General features: G+C 40.4%; 1 protein-coding gene across 5 annotated transcripts in view; it reads right to left on the bottom strand.

Moving 5' to 3' along the window:
* Positions 1 to 20238, bottom strand: part of FAM168A (family with sequence similarity 168 member A) — a 199644-nt gene extending 179406 nt beyond the window's left edge. For 4 of the 5 annotated variants that reach the window (XM_032853139.1, XM_032853142.1, XM_032853144.1 and 1 more), the window contains exon 1: positions 19977 to 20238. The gene's annotated coding sequence lies outside the window, so the exon portion shown is untranslated. Of the gene's footprint in view, positions 1 to 9647; positions 9669 to 19976 lie in introns of those variants that run through there. The other variant, XM_032853140.1, reaches the window with a different exon arrangement.
* Positions 20239 to 21774: the final 1536 nt, after the last annotated feature.

Below are 21774 nucleotides of genomic sequence, written 5' to 3'. Positions count from 1 at the left end.
AAAGAAAGAAAAAAGAGCTTACCTAGCACAGAGTGTAACATCCATGTTAACTAAATGAATACATCCATAAATGATTATTTTTAACCGCTACTAAGACTTTAGTTAGCAAAACCTTTTTTGGTTTTTTTTGGAAGCCATAATTTAAATCACCTGTCAGGAACCACTAAGGGCTTAACAAGACAGTCATAAAACCCCACATTTCCTTAAGTCTCAGTCCATCCCATCACCATAACTGATAAGTCAAATCCTATATTTAGGGTCAAAAAATCAAATGCACAAGCTGAGTACTGATAAAATTTAATTTTGTGGCATTTGTTTTATGTTACCTAAAAGTTAAAACTGACCCAAAGGTTAGTAAAGAGGAAACTTAGAAGCACAGAAAAGAACCAAGAGTTAGAAAAGCAATCAAAAGTTCCCAACTTCTTCATTTACCAATAAAACCTTGACTCATTTCAAGTGAGAGTCTAGGATCTATCACAAATCAACTTCTGAGAATCTACAGGTCTACTGCGAATGGCTCCACCGATCCCACCACGGACAAAGAACAGCATGAGAGTGGACTGAAGTGTAGCAGAGACAAGACTTGGGGGAGGGGGATCAGAAAAAGCCATTCTACAAAAACTAAGCCTAGAACAATATGGAGTAAATGCAGCCAGTTAGGAAATTACAGCTGCTAACAGACTAGACAGAAACTATGGATTCAATCAACAAGATCTTACTGATGTCCGAGTTCCAAAAATGGGCCGTTGAGAAAAAAGGTGATCAGATACAATCCCTGCTCCTTGCAAGTGGAGGAAATCAATAGATAATAAATACACAATTACAATCAGAGCAACCCAGAGATAGGGTACCCAATCCCAACCTGGGAAAAATCAAGGAAAGCTTTCTAGAAAAGGTTAACTCCTAAGCTAAGCCTTAAAGTCCAAGTAGGAGTTAGGTCAATTAAGATTTACAAAGAGATTAGGGACCCCTGGGTAGCTCAGTCTGTTAAGCCTCTGCCTTTAGCTCAGGTCATGATCCCAGGATCCTGGGATGGAGTTCCACATCCACATCAGGCTCCTTGCTCAGTGGGAAGCCTGCTCTGTCTGCCTGCCTCTCTGCCTGATTGTGCGCTCTCGCTCGCTCGCTCTCTCTCTCTCTCTCTCTGACAAATAAATAAATAAAATCTTAAAAAAAAAAAAAAAAAAAAAGATTTACAAAGAGATGTCCAGGCCCAAAGAGGAACGTCAAAGACACTGAAACAAGAGGCACGGCGCATCTGGAGAACTGAAAACACAGTACAGTGTACATTTCATTAGTATTAGAGATAAAATGTGTAACACAGGAGGAGAGGCAAATAATGACAGTCAAGAGGGAGACAGGGAGAGGTTATTTAACAAACTGTCTTCTATACTGTATTAGGGAACCTAGACCTCATCTCAAAGGTTTTAAGTATTCAAGAGTTTCATGCTAACTCCCATCTAGGAGACAGTATACTTACACTGATACTTCACTGAAGGGGTGTCACGCTTTCAGATATGTTCATTTAGAACAGGTAAGTTTTTCCTCTCCATAACTCCACAGCTTGACCAAAATGTACTTGTCTAAGCCAGAAGTCCCAAAAAGATGGATACTTCCACCACCATAAATAAATGCAGAAAATTTTAAAAAACACACACCTTTTGGTTCTGGGTACTATGGAGAAATACTGCATCTTCTCACTGATGACTGGTATAGTTAATAAAAATTTAGAAAGGGGTATTTGTCACATTCACTGACATTTTTAAATTAGAAAAAACTATCAACCTCTGTGAACTCTCCAGAACAATCCAACCTATTTCATCTAGACTACAAGGTTTAAAAAGTTGATGGAGAGTTAAAGGTCATCATATCTGCTCTGCTCTGGCTCACCAGGAAATTCAGGCAAACAGTGAAAATTAGAGCTTCATTGCCAGGAAGACCAAGCAAACTACAATCAGAAAACAAATCCCAAAATACAAAACCCAATATATTCAGTGCTTTATTTCTATAATATAAATCTTTAGGGGCATCTAGGCTGGCTCAGTCAGTGCAATATATGTGACTCTTGATCTTGGGGTTGTGAGTTCAAGACATATATTGGGTGTAGAGATTACTTAAAATTTTTTTTTCATCTTTAGAAAATGCTTTAAAAGTCAAAACATTGTTCCAATAAGTCATATTAAATCCTATACTTCATTCTAGAAGGATAATATGAATAACAGCTAGCATTTATTGAGTAATTAACATATGCTAAACATGGTATTAAGATTTTTATATGAATTACTTCATTCAATCCTCATAACTACCAGGAATTATCTGCTAATATTACCGCCCTTCTATTTTCTTCTTAGTTTTATTTATTTATTTGAGAGAGAGAGTGTGTGAAAGCACAAGCAGGGGGAGCAGCAGAGGGAGAGGAAGAAGGAGGTTCCCTGCTGAGCAGGGACCACCTCCCTCGCCCCAATGTGGGGCTCATCCCAGGACCCTGGGATCATGACCTGAGCCAGAGGCAGATGTTTAACTGCCTAAGCCACCCAGGCACCCCTGCCCTTCTCCTTTTAAATATTAAAAAAACAAGGCACAGAAAAGTGCTATGTCCAAGGTCTCACAGCTAGTAAGGGGGAAAGCAAGAGCAAAATAGACGTACTACCTATTTCTAAAGATATCAGTAACAATGCAAGGAACGTTCACCCTATTATATCTCTTCAATTCCTAAATACCCAAATTAAATAATTTTATAGAGCTTATCACCAAGAAGGTTAACCTTTTCCCCCACAGCAAATGGTGACCAGACCGTAGAGGGCAAACTTTGTGGCATCAATATCAATCTACACAGTAGCCCAGAGGGATTAGGTGTGGATTTTTTTTTTTTTTAAAGATTTTATTTATTTATTTGGCAGAGAGAGAGAGAAAGAGAAAGAGGGAGAGGGAGAGCACAGCCAGGGGGAGTGGCAGAGGGAGCAGCAAACTCCCCACTGAGCCCCACATTGGGGGGAGGGAGGTGGTCCCTGCTCAGCAGGGAACCTCCTGAGCAGGGAGCCAGAAGCAAGGCTCGGTCCCAGGACCCTGGGATCATGACCTGAGACAAAGGCAAATGCTTAACCGACTGAGCCACCCAGGCACCCCTACATCCTACTCTGTAAAAACTGGTTCACTCATTTATTACTGACTCATTTGTTAAACCAAATGTACTAAGCTTTACTAGGTCCCAGGTATCAAAGATACACAAATGATCACTAAGACACTGTCCTTGGAAGATAGCAAAGCACTCAGGCTTTGGAGACAGAAAAGTCTAGGAATAAATTTCACACTAATTACTTACTGGCTCATGGACCCGAGCAGCTTCCACATCTCTGAGCCTAAGTTTTCTCTTGTATAAAATAATTGTGACCACCCTACAGGATAATTGTGAGTTTAAATAAGATAACATACATAAAGGACTAGCACAATGTAGATACACAATGAATGTTCATTTTCCCCTCAGAACTGAGGTCCCAGGCTGTTTAAGCGTGCTGACAGAGGGCACCTGGGTGTCTCATTTCAGTTAAGTGTCTGCCTTCAGCTGGGGTCATGAGCCCAGGGTCCTGGCATCGAGCCCCACCCACACTGGGCTCCCTACTCAGTGGGGAGTCTGCTTCTCCCTCTGATCCTCCCCCTACTCGTGATCTCTCTCTCTCTCTCTTTCTCTCTCTCAAAAAAATAAAATCTTAAAAAAGAAAAAAAAAAAGCATGCTAGCAGAAAGGTAAAATAATGCTTAGCACTACAACTTGTCTAACCTACCTCCTCCATTCTCCCCTGCCCAATCACAGTGAAAAACCCAAGTCATTATGCAACAACAGTACTTGGCAGTGACTTCATCCGCATCTTTTTTCTTTTTCTATTGCAAATTATCCAAGTTAAAAGCAGAAAGACTAAATACACCTAGAGAACCACTTTTATGCATAGTTATGCACCATTCTCTAAAGGCCATTTCATACCTTTCCTTCCCCACAAGGTGGTGAAGAATAAGTACCAAGTCCAGTGATTTTCTAATATCCTGACAAACCTGTGAAACTGCTCAACTCTAAAGTATTTTGGTTCTACTAAGCCAAGGAAAAACGAACTGCATTCATGCTGGCTGTCAAACAGTATTGTTAGTAAAGGTTTAACAAAACCATCTATTCCCTCAGTAAGAAATAAGTAAAGTCTGGAAACATAATCATACTAATAAATAAAAACACACCATCTTGTATTGAATGAAGGCAGTGACACCAAACTATAATAGTATCTATACATTCTTCATAACCATGCCAAAAAAAAGAGAGTTTCAGTTTCACTTTAGTGAAATGTTCTTAATGAAGCCACAAAAATGATTAATTTTATTAATCTCAATCATTAACTACACATGTTTTTAATTTCTGTGATGAAATGGAAAGTACACATAAAGCACTTTTCCTGCATACCAAAGTACAAGAATTGTCTCAAAGAAAAGCATTAAAGCACTTGTGCAATTAAGTTCCAAGCTGAACTAGCTTTTTTCATGAAACACCATTTTTACTTGAAAGAACAACTGGCAGGGGCGCCTGGGTGGCTCAGTGGGTTAAAGCCTCTGCCTTCAGCTCAGGTCATGATCCCAGGGTCCTGGGATAGAGCCCCACATCGGGCTCTCTGCTCAGTAGGGAGTCTGCTTCCTCCTCTCTCTCTGCCTGCTTCTCTGCCTACTTGTGATCTCTGTCTGCCAAATAAATAAATAAAATCTTTAAAAAGAAAGAAAGAAAGAACAACTGGCAGACAAACTATGATTATTCAGACTTCCATGTTCAGCAGACACTTTTTCAAAAATGAACAATGAGTCTCACTTCATGGAAAACAACTGTCACTATTTCTTGCCAATGCTAAAATTTAAGCTTTGAAGCAAAAATTAGAAAAGACTTGTCTGATCAGATTGGTGGAAATAGGGGTGCCTGGGTGGCTCAGTGGGTTAAGCCTCTGTCCTCGGCTCAGGTCATGATCTCAGGGTCTTGGGATCGAGCCCCGCATCGGGCTCTCTGCTCCGCGGGGAGCCTGCTTCCCTCTCTCTCTTTCTGCCTGCCTCTCTGCCTACTTGTGATCTCTCTCTCTGTCAAATCAATAAATAAAATCTTAAAAAAAAAAAAAAAGATTGGTGGAAATATGAACTAATGTGATTTTTTTGACATTATGTATTAGAATGCATTAACATTTAGAAGATCTGCATAATTCAGTAAACCAGTTTACATAACCAGTAAACCAAATGACCAATGTATGATGCTACAAAATCATGCACAGGTAGATCACTCAAAGTACAAAACAAACTGATGATTTTAATGTAATACAATATGAAAAGCTCACTGATACAGTTTCAGATTCTATAACATAATGGACCTTCAAGAAACTAACAGTTGTCAAGTTTTGGTGTAGTATCAAAAAGCAATATCCACAATTATCTAAAAAGGCAATTAAAACAGTCCTTCCTCTTCTAGCAACATTATCTATGTGGGACTAGATTTTTTAAATATATTACATACAAAACAATCAACTGCCAAACATTTAATGTAGAAGCAGATATATATCCAGTCAGATGTCAACTATACTCCAATTAAAAATAATAAATAAATTTAAAAAATATATATATGTGTGTGTGTGTGTGTGTGTGTGTGTGTGTGTGTGTATCCAGACAGTAAAAAGACTGGAAAAATGTAAAATATTATCCTTCTAACAGTTCTGACTTGGAATAATATAATTACTTTCATAAAAATATGCTAATATTTAATATATTTGGTATTTTTAAGTAAGTTAATACTTTTTAAATTTCAGGGGTTTTGGGGCACCTAGGTGGCTCAGTGGGTTAAAGCCTCTGCCTTCAGCTCAGGTCATGATCTCAGAGTGCTGGGATCGAGCCCCACATCGGGCTCTCTGTTAGCAGGGAGCCTGCTTCCTCCTCTCTCTCTCTGCCTGCCTCTCTGCCTACTTGTGATCTCTGTCAAATAAATAAATAAAATCTTTTAAAATAAAATAAAATAAATTTCATGGGTTTTTTTGGGTTTTTTTGTAACCTTTACACCCAATATGGAGCTCAAACTCACAATCCCAAGATCAAGAGTAGCATGCTCTTCCAACTGAGACGGCCAGGTGCCCCCAGTTTTAATCTTTAATACAGCAAAATTGATAGATAAAACCCACAAATGAAGGCTCTTTGTAGTCTTCAATAATTAGCAAGAGTGAAGATACTAAAATGCTTGAGAACTACTGCTAGTATGTCAATGAGCATAAACAATCTATTGTTATACACAAGAACGTAAATAAATCACAGTTGAGTGCAAAAAGCCAGTCATATCTTATGAAAGTTCAAATAGGCAAAAAAAATCTATGGTATTAGAAGTCAGATTATTGGTTATCTTGGAGGAAGGGGAAACGTTCCTTATTTCTTTTTTTTTTTAATTTATTCATCAGAGTGAGAGAGAGAGAAAAAGAGAGAGTGTATACAAGCAGGGGGAGCAGCAGGCAGAGAGAACAGCAGGCTCTCCGCTGAGCAAGGAGCCTGATGTGGGGCTCCATCCCAGGATCTTGGGATCACGACCTGAGCCAAAGGCAGATGCCCAACTGACTGAGCCACCCAGGCGTCCCATGTTCCCTTTCTTGATCTGAGTGCTGGTTATACTTTCTGTGCACTTTTTTCTATATAGGTTACATACATCTCAATACAACTTATTTTTTTAATTCCAATATAATTAACATGCAGTATTATATTAGTTTCAGGTATATAATATAGTGATGCAACAATTCTATACACTACTTAGTGCTCATCATAATAAATATACTCTTAATCCCCTTCACCTGTTTCACTCCCCCCATACAACTTTTTAATTTTACATTCTATATAAACATAAACACATACACAACCAACCTTAGGTTCATCTACAAAAGTTCTGTTAGCACTGGTTGGGGTGGAACTGGGGCATGTCTTTTCATCTTTCTTTTTTTTAAACAGCTCCTCCGGTGAGTCTAATGTGTAGCCAAATACTTACCACTCATCTAAGTAGACTAAAAAATACTGACCTCAGAGTTTAAAACTACAGAGGACTTTGGAACAAGGCAGATTAGATTTTTAATACATGCTCTCTTCTCTTCCTGGCTATGTAACCAAATGCAAGCTACTTTATCCCTACAAGCCACAGTTGCTTCAGTTTCCTCTTCTGTAAAATAGGCACAATACCCTATAAAGGGTAAATGTGACAATTATATAAGGGAAAGAAAATACCCAGCACATTACCTATTACAAATACTCAAGTTTTAGGTCCCTTTTATCTTTGCATCTTCATCCCTACTAGTCCTAAGGCCAGTCAAATTACCCTTGAGTCTCGATTTCTTCATCCTTAAGGAAAATAATTCAACATGACACACCTATGCACTACAGGTCAAGTAAAATACAAAAATTATGTTTGTGGGACGCTGGGGTGGCTCAGTTGGTTAAGCAGCTGCCTTTGGCTTGGGTCAGGATCCCAGCGTCCTGGGATGGAGTCCCGCTTGATCAAGCCTGCTTCTCCCTCTGCCTCTGCCTGTGCTCATTCTCTCTGACAAATAAATAAATAAAATCTAAAAAAAAAAAAAAAAAAAAAAAGAGAAGTTTAAAAAAAAAAAATTATGTTTGCAGGGGTGCGGGGGTGGCTCAGCCTGTGACATGTCTACCTTCGGTTCAGGTCATGATCCCAGAGTCCTGGGATCAATCCCCGCATCAGGCTCCCCGCTCTGCAGGAAGCCTGCTTTTCCCTCTCCCATTCCCCCTGCTTATGTTCCTTCTCTCTCTGTGTCAAAAAATAAATAAAATCTTTAAAGAAATAAAATAAAATTATGTTTGCAGAAATATATTTACAGATAGAGATTTTTGCTCTAAATTCAAAATACAAGAAGAAGGACAAATTAGAAAACTATGATATGTGGGGCACCTGGGTGGTTCAGTCAGTTGAATGTCCAGCTCTTGGTTTCACTTCAGGTCATGATCTTGGGGTGGTGACACTGAGCCCCATATAGGATTTCTCACTCAGTGCAGAGTCCACTGGAGATTCTCTCTCTCCCTCTCCCTCTGCCCCTTCCTTATGCCCCTCTCCCAACCCACAGAAGCACGTACTCTAATAATAAATAAAATCTTTAAAAAAAAAACTAGGCTGGGGCATCTGGGTGGCTCAGTGGGTTAAACCTCTGCCTTCGGCTCAGGTCATGATCTCGGGGTCCCAGGATCGAGCCCCACATCGGGCTCTCTGCTTGGCGGGGAGCCTGCTTCCCCCTCTCTCTCTGCCTGCCTCTCTGCCTACTTGTGATCTCTCTCTCTCTGTCAAATAAATAAATAAAATCTTTAAAAAAAAAAAAAACTAGGCTATGTGAAAAAATGATAAAACAAAGGCTAGAAAATATGAGCATCAGCAGAAACAGTCAAGCTTGAAGGACATGATCAGAAAGCAAATAAAGATCATAATCTTGAGTCAGTCAGGGATTGAAATTTACTGTAAAAAATTTATCAGCCACAATTCCTTCAAAATCTTCATATCTGGGGTGCCTGGGTGGCTCAGTCAGTTGACCATCTGACTCTTGATTTTGGCTCAGGTCACAATCTCAGGGTCATGGGATTCAGTTCCTTGCTCAGTAGGGAGTATGCTGGTGATTCTCTCTCTCTCCCCCTCTCACTCTACCCCTCTCCTCACCACGTTCTTGGCTCACATTCTCTCTTGAATAAATAAACAGGGATACCTGGGTGGCTCAGTTGGTTAAGCATCTGTCTCCAGCTCAGATCATGATCCCTGGTCCTGGGATCAAGCCCTGTCAGGATCCCTGCTCAGTGGGGAGTCTACTTCTCCCTCTCCCCCATCTCCCCACCACTTAATGCTCTCTCTCAGTTAAGTAAATATTTTTTTAAATAACAAAAAAATAAATATTTAAAAAGAAAATGTCCATATCTAAGAAAAAACACAATCTATATCATCATAAAAATAGGCATATTCTGACAGGACCCAGATATCTGCTTAAAGAGGGAGGAAGGGGAGTTGTATTGGAGCTTTATAAACCAAAGTGTCGGGGCGCCTGGGTGGCTCAGTGGGTTAAAGCCTCTGCCTTCAGCTCAGGTCATGATCCCAGGGTCCTGGGATCGAGCCCCATATCGGGCTCTCTGCTCAGCGGGGAGCCTGCTTCCTCCTCCCTCTCTCTCTCTGCCTCATTCTCTGCCTACTTGTGATCTCTGTCAAATAAATAAATAAAGTCTTAAAAAAATAAAATAAAATAAAATAAAATAAAATAAACCAAAGTATCCTCACAACATCTTCATACAAAGATCAATGGCCCATTTAATAAAATGTCCAACTTTTACATAAACAGCATGGTAGTTTGACCATAAAATTCCTGTATAATTGTTCTGTAAACTAAAGATATGTATAATTACCCAAGGCACTAAATTTTATAATAAATAAAACAAGGGGCGCCTGGATGGCTTAGTCATTAAGCATCTGCCTTCGGCTCAGGTCATGATCCTAGGGTCCTGGGATTGAGCCCCAACATCAGGCTTCCTGCTCTCCACTGTGTCTCTCTCTCTGTCAAATAAATAAATAAAATCTTTTTAAAATAATAATAATAATAAATAAAACAAGAAATATGACCTTGCCTTAATCTCTTTGATCTTCAATATTCTACAACTTAAAGTTTGATTTCCGATAGCCTGTGAGTTAAGAATGAAACATAAGAGGAGAAAAGAGGAGGAGGAGGAAGAAGATGGGAAGGGAAAGGAGGAAAAGGAAAAGAAGAAGTAATATAGACTGCATGTGACCCACAAAGCCTAAAATTTTTACTGAAAGCATTTACCAACTCCTGAATATACCCTCTTACTATCTTCTACTTCTGAACCTTGTGCTACACACCATCATCATCACTAAACCCTTTATCAATCCAATTAAATTCTAAATTCCATTCTAAACAAATTAAAAAACACATCGAAAAAAATACCACCTCACTCCTAAGTAGAATCTCATAGTACTGGCTTATCACCTGTCCTTACTGGGTTCAGTAAAAAAAACTACTCACTCGCTACTTGGGATGCACCCTCCAGGAGCGAAAACTATGACGAGGACAGGAGTCCCTGTCATCAAGACACTTCGAGTTAACTGAAGTAGCAAACAAAAACAGTTGACTTACATAACAAAGTATTATGACAGAAGCATGCACTGGATGACCCCCGGAACAAAATGGGGCACTTAGGGCAATCTTAAGGGTTCTGAAAGGTTTCTTAGGAGAGATGCACCCAACCCCCAGGAAAAATGGCACAAACAAAGGTCTGAAATTGCAAGGTGTCTGTAGGAACTACACGCTACTCAGTATTATCAACCATAGGAAAAGTATAGGTAGGAGAAGTACACAAGAACAGGTCACAAAAGGCCTAATAGGTTATGCTAAGGAGCTAGCATAGAAGTCCTAATAGTCATGCTAAGGAGCTTAGACTTTAGAGCCAATAAAAGGATTTAAGCAAGAGAATGATGTAGACATACACATCTACTGGATACATTCTAGCTGCTGAGTGAAAGGTTTACTAGATGGGTAATACAGAAACCAGTTAGGAGACTATTGTACTTGTCCAGGTGGGATCAGGGTCTGAACTAAGGTGGTAATTAGGAAAGGAAAGGAAAGATGAATTTCAGAAATACTTAGTTAGATTTATTTTTGGCTGTGAGAGATAAGGGAGAAGACTAAGGGCACAAGAATATGCAATGGGAAAAAGACCGTCTCTTCGACAAATGGTGTTGGGAAAACTAGACAGCTACATACAAAAGAATGAAACTGGGCTACTTTCTTACAGCATACACAAAAATAAACTCAAAATGGATAAGGACTTAAATGTGAGACCTAAAACCTTAAAAATTCTAGAGGAGAGCGGAGGTAGTAATTTCTCTGACATGGGCCATAGTGATATTTTTCTAGAAATGTCTCCTGAGGCAAGGGAAATAAAAGCAAAAACAAACTACCGGGACTAAATCAAGATAAAAAGCTTCTGCACAGCAAAGGAAACAAAAGACAATCTATTGAATGGGAAATGATAGTTGCAAATGACATATTCAATAAATGATTAGTTTCCAAAATATATATAAAGAACTTATACAACATCAAAAAATAATAATAATCCAATTTAAAAACAGACATTTCTTAAAGGACATACAGATGGCCAACAGATACATGAAAAGATGCTCAACATCATTAATCATCAGGGAAATGCAAATCAAAACCACAATGAGATATCACCTCACACCTGCCACACAAGAAACAAGTGTTGGCAAGAATGTGGAGAAAAAGGAACACTTGTGCACTGTTGGTGGGAATGCAAACTGGTGTAGTCACTATGGAAAACAGTATGGAGGTTTCTCAAAGAGTTAAAAATAGAACTACTCAATGATCCAGTAATTCCACTACTGAGTATTTACCCAAGGAATACAAAAACACTAATTCAAAAGGATACATGCAGCCCTATGTTTACTGCAGCATTAGTTACAACAGCCAAATTATGGAGGCAGTCCAGGTGTCTGTCAACAGATGAATGGATAAAGAAGATGTGGTATTTATACACAATGGAATATTACTCAGCCATAAAAAAAACTGCCATTTGCTACAACATGGATAGATCTAGAAGGTGCAATGCTAAGTGAAATAAATCAGAGAAAGACAAATACTATAGGATTCTACTCACGTGTGGAATTTAAGAACAAAACAAAGAAAAAAAAAGAAATAAACCAGAAAAAGACTCTAACTATGGAAAACAAGCCAAGGACTAACAGAGAGGAGGTGGCAGGGGGTGAGGGTGGGGGGGTAAGGGTGAACAGAGAAGGGGGTTAAGAGTACACTTAACATGATGAGCACTGAGTAACAGGAAGAATTGCTGAATCACTGTATTGTACCACTGAAACTAATATAACACTGTATGTTAATGATATTGGAATTAAAACTAAAAAAAAAAAAAAGACATGGCACAGATTCATTAGCCTGTATGATTGGATGGAGTGCATTTAAGTTACAAAACTACAGGAAGAGACGATTTTAACTTTTTGTTTGGGGAGAGGTACAAAATGGAAGAGATTAGAAGTGGACAGGAAAATGAACTATGTTTCAGACCTACTGAATCTGAGCTAAATCTAAATAGATATATGTAGATAGCCAAAAGCCAGTGACATTTACAAGTCTGGAGCTCAGCAGAGAGCTCCAAGCTCGAGATATTTCATCAGCCTATAGGCAGCAATTAAAGCCAACAGAATGGGCAAGACTACTTAAGGAAAGAATCTAAAAAAGTCCAATGAGGGGCACTTGGGTGGCTCAGTGGGTTAACGTCTCTGCCATTGGCTCAGGTCAAGCCCCGCATTGGGCTCTCTGATCAGTGGGGAGCCTGCTTCCCCCTCTCTCTCTGCCTACTTATGCTCTCTGTCAAATAAATAAATAAAATCTTTAAAAAAAAAAAAAAAACCTTAAAAAATAAAAAAGTCCAGTGAGCCAAGGAGCCAACCCTAAGGAATATCAACGTTTACTAAGAGAGCAAAAACAATAAAAATTTCTTCTTAAATACCAGCTAGTTTCAATAGCTTCAAAAATCTCTTCCTGCTAAACAACAAACTGGAAAGAACAAAAACCAAAAAACGTGTTCATTAGTACAACTTGTCTAATGGACAAAGTAAAGATTAAGAAATTCAGTAGAAGAGGGCTTTCCAGGTAAAAGAAATAGAATACAGAAAGAACAGGAGCATGACAGTACAATATATTTGGGGATTTGCTTATTTGGTCTTACAGTAGGTATGCATGTTAGAAAGGCCTTAAAAAGGGGATACAGACCAAGGCCTACAAGAACACTGGGAGGGAACAATCAAGATTGTGGTTTGACTTCATGAACCTTTCTTAAGCTCTCCTTCGCAACACATCCAAATCTCCTTCAAGTCTCAGCTCAAGCATTAACTCCTTCAAGCACCTCTCTCTTCCCTGCTCCCCCCAGGCAGATCAGGCCACAACCACCACCATCCCCTCCATGCCCATTGTTCATTCCCCCACTATAGCACTTATCCTACCAAGCTATGCTATGGCAATGTGTGGCATGTCTATCTTCCAAAAAAAAACGGACTATAAACTCCTTAAGAGCAGGGAAATTTAATTTTTGTATCCCATATTTCCAGCACTCCTTCACTGCCATCTAATAATCACTCAATATGTTATTTGTTGGACAGATGTCTTAAACATATCTGACGCAGACAAGACTACTAGCTCTTTGGCCTTGGAATGTACTGCAGTTGTGGATTTAGGTTTTTGTTCTGCTTTACTTGTATTAATATTAAAATAATGTAAAATGAGTGTGAGGAGATACAGCCCAGGAAAACACTGAATAACAAAAGAACAGCCTACAGGAAAATTTAAACAATTCATAAATTTAAACAATTCATAAGTAAAATAAAAATAATAGTCATAGCTACCATATTAAGTACCAATTATACATGTGTCAGTCAAGGTTCCAGGTGCTCTGTCCTTCTTATCTTGTTTAACCCATAGGACAAATCAACAATGGAGTATTATCTCCCTTCTACACATGCACAGATAATTTATCTCACTTTACTACCCTATCTTGGTAATAAGTTACAGGTAGAAAACTGAGTTTTGTCAGGATAATGAAGAGCAAACATTGTATACTGCATTCTCCACTTCAATACAGCCTCAATTATTTCATTTTGAGCTAGCCAGCACAGTTAACAGCAGAACCATGTCCCATAAATTAACTAGAAGAAAGTCTTCTAGCACCTTCTCTGCCCCAACAGTTTTCAAGTCTCAAGGGAGAAATTGTGAACTGTCCATATACTCCCGCCTCCAAGAAGAACCTTTCAGAAAAGCAATAAACCAAACATAACAAGCTTTGTACCTCTGTGTGGGGATTTCAATTTTGTAAACTAGGAGGGGGAAAAAAAACCCTAATGTTTATATAATTCTTTATAGTTTAAAAGGTATTTTCACATTTATTATCTCATTTGAAACCCATTTTACAGATAAGTAAACTGAAGCTCCAACAGACTATTAATGAATTTGATTTCATATCTCTTAGACAAAACATTCTTGGTGTTTATGTTGCTGAATTCTGGTATGTATAAGTGATGACTTCCTATTCATGGTACTCTCTGTACATCAGATGACAGACCCTCCTGGACAAACAGGAAAGGATCAATGTACTAGGCACAAAAAAACGCACAAAAATTCTGACCCAAAGAGTTAAGTGACTTATCAAAGTATGAAATGAAGTGCTAAGGTGATAAAGAATTAGTATTTAGTAAATAAAGAACTGTCAATGAGGTAAAAGCTCTAAGAAAGTGCTGTTTCACAGCTCACAAAGGCTGCTATTTCCCCTCTCCCATTCCTAAGTATGATTGACCCACATCTGGCTAATCTGATTAGCCATAAATGCAAACTGGCTTCCTCTTGCTATCTAGACTATGCCTGTGTGTGTGTATGTATGTGTACACATACATCTACTGATATGTGTATTTATTTTTTTATTTACACATACATATAAATAAGTATTGATAGATAATGGGATTATAGAAAATAATTTTGCCTCCTTTTACTTATTTTTTTAAAGATTATATTCATTTATTTATTTGACAGAGACACAGCAAGAGAGGGAACACAAGCAGGAGGAGTGGGAGAAGAAGCAGGCTCCCTACCAAGCAGGGAGCCCGATGTGGAGCTCGAGCCCAGTACCCTGGGATCATGACCTGAGCTAAAGGCAGACGCTTACCAACTGAGCCACCCAGGAATCCCTCCTTTTACTTTTTATAATTTCCAACTTGTACCATGCACATATGGTATTTTAATGGTGGAAGAAATAAAGCTCCTTTAAAGTTAAAAAATAATAGATAAAAATTGGGGCACCTGGGTGGCTCAGTCAGTTAACCACCTGCCTTGGGCTCAGGTCATAATCCCGGAGTCCTGGGATTGAGTCCCACATTTCTCTCCCCCTGCCCTTCCTCTCCGCTAGTGCGCATTCTCTCTCTCTCTCTCTCAAATAAATAAACCTCTTACAAAAAAAAAAAATAATAATAATAGATAAAAATAAAGCAAGTCACAGAAGAATATTTACACTATGATTCTATTTATATAAAGTTGCAAAGGTAAAAAAATATATATTGTTTAGAATATGCACTTGTTTTGGTAAAACTATAAAGAATAAAGACAAGAAAGTGAATGATTCACACAAAATTCAGGGAAGTGGTTACTTATGAGGAAGAGAAATGGAGAGACATTCAATCAGGCAGGAAATCACAAGAGGCTTTAAAGGTACTACAAATTTCCTTTTTAAGCCGAACAGGAAAAACATCGATCTTCAATTTGTTCCATTCCTTAAAGATGTATGTTATATGCACTTTATACTTACGGTTTAATTCCATAATTTAAAAAGATACAGAGTTAAGAAATCAGAATTTGGGAGCTGTAGCCCAGACTCTTCCACTTACTGTGCAACCTTAAGCAAGTCATTTAAACCCTCAGAGCAGTTTTTCTTCTTATTTTATAGACGAGGAAGCGAACAGCTAAGACATATGTTTAGTACTTTACTGATTAAAATTCCTAGACTATGGGGCGCCTGGGTGGCTCAGTGGGTTAAAGCCTCTGCCTTCAGCTCAGGTCATGATCTCAGGGTCCTGGGATAGAGCCCCGCATCGGGCTCTTGCTCAACAGGGAGGCTGCTTCCCTCTCTCTCTCAGCCTGCCTCTCTGCCTATTTGTGATCTCTCTTGTCAAATAAATAAATAAATAAAATCTTTTAAAAAAATAAAATAAAATAAAGTTCCTAGACTACAAATATGCAAATATGTAAACATGAAAATATCCAGATAAACTGTGAGATGATAATCCAAAGTAATCCCTCTTTAATAAATTATAGAACATAATACCAAAAACTCAATGGAATGATATACAAGGCTATGCACATTCTAATACCTTCCTATCTCATAATAATGGCAACAGTATTTTTTTTTTTTAATTTGACAGAGAGAGATCACAAGTAGATGGAGAGGCAGGCAGAGAGAGAGAGAGAGAGAGGGAAGCAGGCTCCCCGCTGAGCAGAAAGCCCGATGCGGGACTCGATCCCAGGACCCTGAGATCATGACCCGAGCCAAAGGAAGCGGCTTAACCCACTGAGCCACCCAGGCGCCCGGCAACAGTATTTTTTAATGTGTACTATGTAACCAACCCACAGTGTTAAATACTTTCCATGGATTATTTTGTTAAATCCTCAAAACAATCCTATGAAATTATTCTCTTAATGCCCACTTTACAGATAAGACCATTGTGCCTAAGGTCACACAGCTAGCAGTGGAAGGTGGACCCACTTCAGAATCCACATCTTTAACCACCACATTAGTTATGCCTCACTTCTCTCACTATATTTAAATCATCTCTCTCCCAACAATGAAAACTCCTTGACAACTGTTTTTTGTTCATTTTCATTTCCCCTGACATTTAGCAGGTAATAAGTAAATAAACACTGAACAAATAGTTCATATATGTAGGGTTTTCAGGTCATAAGGTTATTTTAGGGCATAAAGGCATTGTTTCCCTTGACAGCCTTGCAAAGTATAAAAGTTTTGTTTTTATTATTTCAACCATATTTAAATGTACAATTCAGGAGAAGTAATGTTGTGCAACCATTACCACTAAGTATGAAAGGTTTTTTGTTTTTTTTTTTTTAAGATTTTATTTATTTATTTGACAGAGAGAGATCATAGGTAGAGAGAGAGAGAGAGAGAGAGGAAGCAGGCTCCCCACTGAGCAGAGAGCCCGATGCGGGGCTCGATCCCAGGACGCCGGGATCACGACCTGAGCCGAAAGCAGAGGCTTTAACCCCCTGAGCCACCCAGGCGCCCCAGTATGAAAGGTTTTTAATGACTTTACTGAAATCACTTAGCTATCAAGTAGTAAAATGGGAAATTTGAACTCAGGACTCTGCACCTCTAAATTCACAGGCCATTCATTACCAAGGGGCCTACCAGTACCTCCTCTGTTCTCTCCTTACCAGAACATCAGAAGAATCAAACAAACACTTTATATACATTTCCACTGTACAGATGCCCATAGCTGTGAAGGAGGAAAAAATCCACTAAGACATTTCTCCTAAGCGATTAGTTTTCATTTTGAGCTTTCAAAAGCCAGAGCTTTAATATAAATATCTCACCTCTAGCTCAAGCCTGCAGATCCACAAAAGCAATGTCTGGACCCCAGAGTAAAGTTATGAGAAATGCTTGCATTAGTTAGATTACACCCTCATCAAATTACAGGTAACTGCTCAAACCTGGACTTCATTATAATAAAGCTTCCTTATAATAAAACACTTTCAATTCCAAGGATAAGGCCAACCTTCCATCATTCTGCCTATTTTGGATCTACAAAAAAGAAGAAAAAAAATCCTAAATTTTGGGCATTTTTACGTGCTCCACTGTCAAACCAAAGAAAATGGTTTGTTTACAAGCTGAACTCTGAAGCCTGAACAAAAACAGAATAATTTGATCCTGTTGATGCCAGTTTTATCCTCTTTACACCCCTCCCCACGTTTTCTCAGTCTGAGCTCTAATCAACAGCCACTTCATGTTTAACATATCATAGTTAATGCAATTAAGTGCAGAAAATTGGTTCCCTAAAGCTGTTTCCCCCAGTCACATCCCTCTTTACCTTCCAGCATCACCAGTCGGCCATAAGAATAAATATATCATGACGCTTTAAAGAAAATTGCTGATGAATAGATGGAGACATTGTCGCTGCAGTTAATGCAATGTGCCTACATCAATACCAACCCTTAAAAAATAAAATAAAAATGATTCTACATGCTTTATTTATCCACATCTGACAGAATTCTGACCACCTGAATTCCTTTAGAAGAAAATTCAATCTATAGAAATATAGTCCAATTATTTTAAATCTTATCGAGTAATGCCAAAAGAGAATCAAATGAAAAACTCCATCAATACCAAACCATTTCACCAATGAATATTTATGACATTTCCATATTTCCTGTCTTCTCTCTGTTTACATAAAGCAGTGGTGCCAAGATTCATCTCAGGATTATTAGCCTGCAATACAATGATGGGCCTAATTGCCTTGCAAACCAGGACACCAATAAATGGAGTCTTCAGACAATCAATTTTAAGGGGTGGGGGGGGAGGCCTAAGCTCTTTCTACATACGTGCACATTGCCTGACTAGAAAATAAATTCAGCCTCGTATTTTTCAGTGTCATTCATGGGTTCTCAAGCAAAGAATGCTCCCTTAAATACCTCAAGCTCATCAAATCTATTTAATTCCAAATTCCAGGACTAATTTTTAAATGCACCAAGGGGACGGCAGAAAAGAGAAGGCAGAGACATCATACAGAAAGATTATCTATCACGTTCCAGTTTTATCTTCACCTTTAGTTCAAGAGTAGGTTTTTTCCCCAAACTTTCTTTTTATAATAAATGAATAGAAAACACCCTCCCCTGCTTAATTCTGCTTTAACTGAAGCCCCTCTTAACTTTACCCTTAGGGTTGATTTACTAATGATATTAATACAAATGAAACAAAAAGACTGAAATAACAGCTTAAGAAGTCCTCTAGGAAAGAGTCTTTAATGCATCTTCTCTGTCCCTTGCAAAGTCCCCTCTGATTACTGTTCCTCCCCCAACCACAGCCTCCAAAGCTGTCCATTTAAGTCCAACCCCTGACCCTCCTGTGTCTCTTGGAGGACATCGGAATCCTTCCTCTCTAGAATCATCCAGTGCACCTCTTCCCAGCCCTGCTCACTGCCCCACTCCATCCTCCCTGCCCCATCCATACCTACAACTCAAGGTTTCCTACTCGTTAAATAGCCTCTTTGCCACCTTACTATCAGCAACCACCTCTGCAGTCCTATGAGTTCATCTCAGACACTGCTTCTCCAAAACTCCCTCTGCCACCTCAGCCAAGGGACATTTTCTTTAAGATACCATCCCCCAACCTTGTTCACCACCTGCCACTATTCCTTCAGTGAGTCTAGCCCAGCAGCGTCTTCTGAGCCCTCTGCCTCACGCCTGCACCCAAGGAGCCACCATGCCTTTTCCAGTCCTTCTAAAATCACCCTAAATCCCATCTCCTGTACCCACCTCCAATTTCAATCTCTGCCTGACCATTTTGGGCCTAACTTCTAATTTACCCCCCTCCTGCCAGCTCACCATCACACTCCTCTCACTGAAAGTCCCACCCCCAACAGCTCCTATTCCAACCTCCATGAGCATTCCCCAGAAAAACCCCAAATTCTACCTCCTCTGTTCTCCTAACCCACGCTATTCCATAAGTCTCCACAAATCCCACCACCCAGAGATGGCAAACGCCCACTTCCAGCTCAGGTCTCAACCCGTGCCAAGCCCCTTACTCCCAGCTCTACCACCTCCATCAGTCTGCCTTAAATCCACCCCAAATTCCACTCTCATGAATTAACACCCCTCCCCCAGGGTCCTATCCAAACCTGCAATCCCACTGTGTATTGAAATCATCCCCCTACCCTGCACCCCGGCTGGATCCCAAGCTGTCAACTGCTCCAAGCCAACCCCAAATCCATCACCCTCATTCAGTCCCCTCCCCCATTAAAAGCCATCCCACTCCACTCTCATCATCTATCTCGCCCAAAACCATCCCAAATTCCACCCCCACCTCCCAATCTCACGCTCCTGTCCCATATCGGGTCAATCGCTATTAAAAGTCCCCTTCCCTTGTCGCCCCCCCCAACCTGCTTGGGTCCCACCCTCACCCCACCCCCAGCCCCGCGCCAGGGCAAGTCTCCCCTGCCAACCCGCCGTTCCATCGCAGCCTCAACCCCCTTCCCCCAACCCGCGCGGGGTCTCAGCAGCCCCCACTCTCATTCTCCATAAGTACCACCGGCCCAGGCTCCAGGAGAGCCGACCGGGAGAGGGGGGGCGGTCTCCTCACCGGCTAGCCGCTGCAGGCGAAGACGACGGCGGAAGGCGGCGATGCCCTTGTCTTCTCTGGAGGCTACAGTGGCGACGCTCTCGCTCCCTCGCCCGTGTCCAGTAAGGTGGCGGATGGCGCGCAGGGAACGGGAGCCTCCTCCTCAGACTCGGCTCTGAATCCTCTGCAGTAGCCGACGAAGAGCCCGACGGGTGGGGGGAGGGGACGCTCGGCTGCGGGCGAGGGAGAGGGAGGAGGAGGCGGAGGGAGGGGGCGGGGGACCGCTAAGAAGGGCGGGGAAGGAGGAGCCTGCGCGGCGCCGTGACACGTCCCACAGCGCGCCGGGACCACAATTCCCAGCATGCCCTGCTCGGGCCCGCGCGTGGCCTGCGCGGCCTGCGCTGGCAGCCGCGCGCCTTATACCGAGGGGCCGAACCCTTCCTGGTTACGGACAATGAAGTAAAATCCACCATCCGCTGGCGGCTTTTGTGGGCTCAGAGACCACTTGTGAGGAAAGTTAAGTGCTCTCTTCTCCAAGTAGCAATGTTTGCAGCGTCTCCAACCTCTTTACGCTCGGACATACATCCCCGCCTTCGTCCCTGCTGGACTACATTTCCCAACATGCCCCACAGTCTCCCGCCCTTCTTCCGGACCCTTCTCAAAACGCGGTACTACAGTTCCCAGGGGGTGTGGTGCCTGCGAAATGCTGGGAGATGCAGTTCTCAGTTCTTCCTCCATGTTAAGGAAAAGAAGCGAAAGAGAAGAAAAAGGGTGGGAGTATGCCAACCCACTGAGAAGAGGCCTCGATGGGATAGATCACCTGAGTCTGTATTCTCTTCGCCATCCCCGTTGCCACTGTCACACCAGAACTAATGCAGCAGCTTCTTCCTGGTCTCCTTGCAATTCAGAGGACAATTTGGCAACTGAAATCCAAATGTGAAAAGAAGATACTTCTTGACCCTGCTCCATTACTTTACAATTTTTACCTTAAAAAGAGAATGAAACATTTTAGGAAAGATGAATGCACAAGGTGGTTATATGGGATTGCTGATTACAGGGGTAATGTAAATGTCCGTCAATAAGGGCTAGTTAAATTATATATACAAACAATGCAGTAGTAAGCAGCTATTCAAAATAATGATATAGATCTATTTATTGACACGAAAAGCTATTCACAATTTATTCTCGAGGGAAACAAATTGATTACAAAACGTTTAAAATGGTATAATTTATGTGATGTGTGAGAGGATATTCTATAAGCAAAGGGATTTCAGGAAAGAGGTTCCTCAAAATATTATTAGTGATTATCTTGAAGGAAAGGGTGTCAGATTTCAAGTATTTTCATTCTCTTACTGCCTAAATTGTTTAAAAAGAGCGCATAGTTTAAGTTATAAGACTATTTTCAAGAAATGTAATTTCCAAATCCAGCAACCATACTTTGCTGCCTAAAAAGCTTATCATGGGTTCCTGTTGCCCTCAGTGGTGCTTCAGGATGAGGCCTGTCTGGTTTTTCTGTGAGCTCAACAGTTCCACTATTAAAACAAATAATGGTGGTAACTTACAATTCATAAAAGACTGTTAAATCAGTACAAAGAATGTTCTCTATTTTCATTGTCTATTCTCAAAATTTTCCTCCTTCTGGTCTTTCCATAGCCATTTCCTCCTTTTCTCTTCATTCTTGAAACTCAAGCCAAAGTCCTACCTTCCCTAGAACATATTTTAGGCACATTGATCTTCCTTGTATCTGAAATCTTATTGCACTGGTTTTAATCTGTGGGCCAAATATCTCTGTGGAGCTGGGGAGTGAGGAGGGAGGAAC

This window comes from Lontra canadensis, unplaced genomic scaffold (genome assembly GCF_010015895.1).
Source record: "Lontra canadensis isolate GAN:19392208 unplaced genomic scaffold, GSC_riverotter_1.0 scaffold7, whole genome shotgun sequence".
NCBI lineage: Eukaryota > Metazoa > Chordata > Mammalia > Carnivora > Mustelidae > Lontra > Lontra canadensis.
Note: the sequence above shows the minus strand (reverse complement) of the source record. Positions and strands in the feature narration are given on the sequence as shown.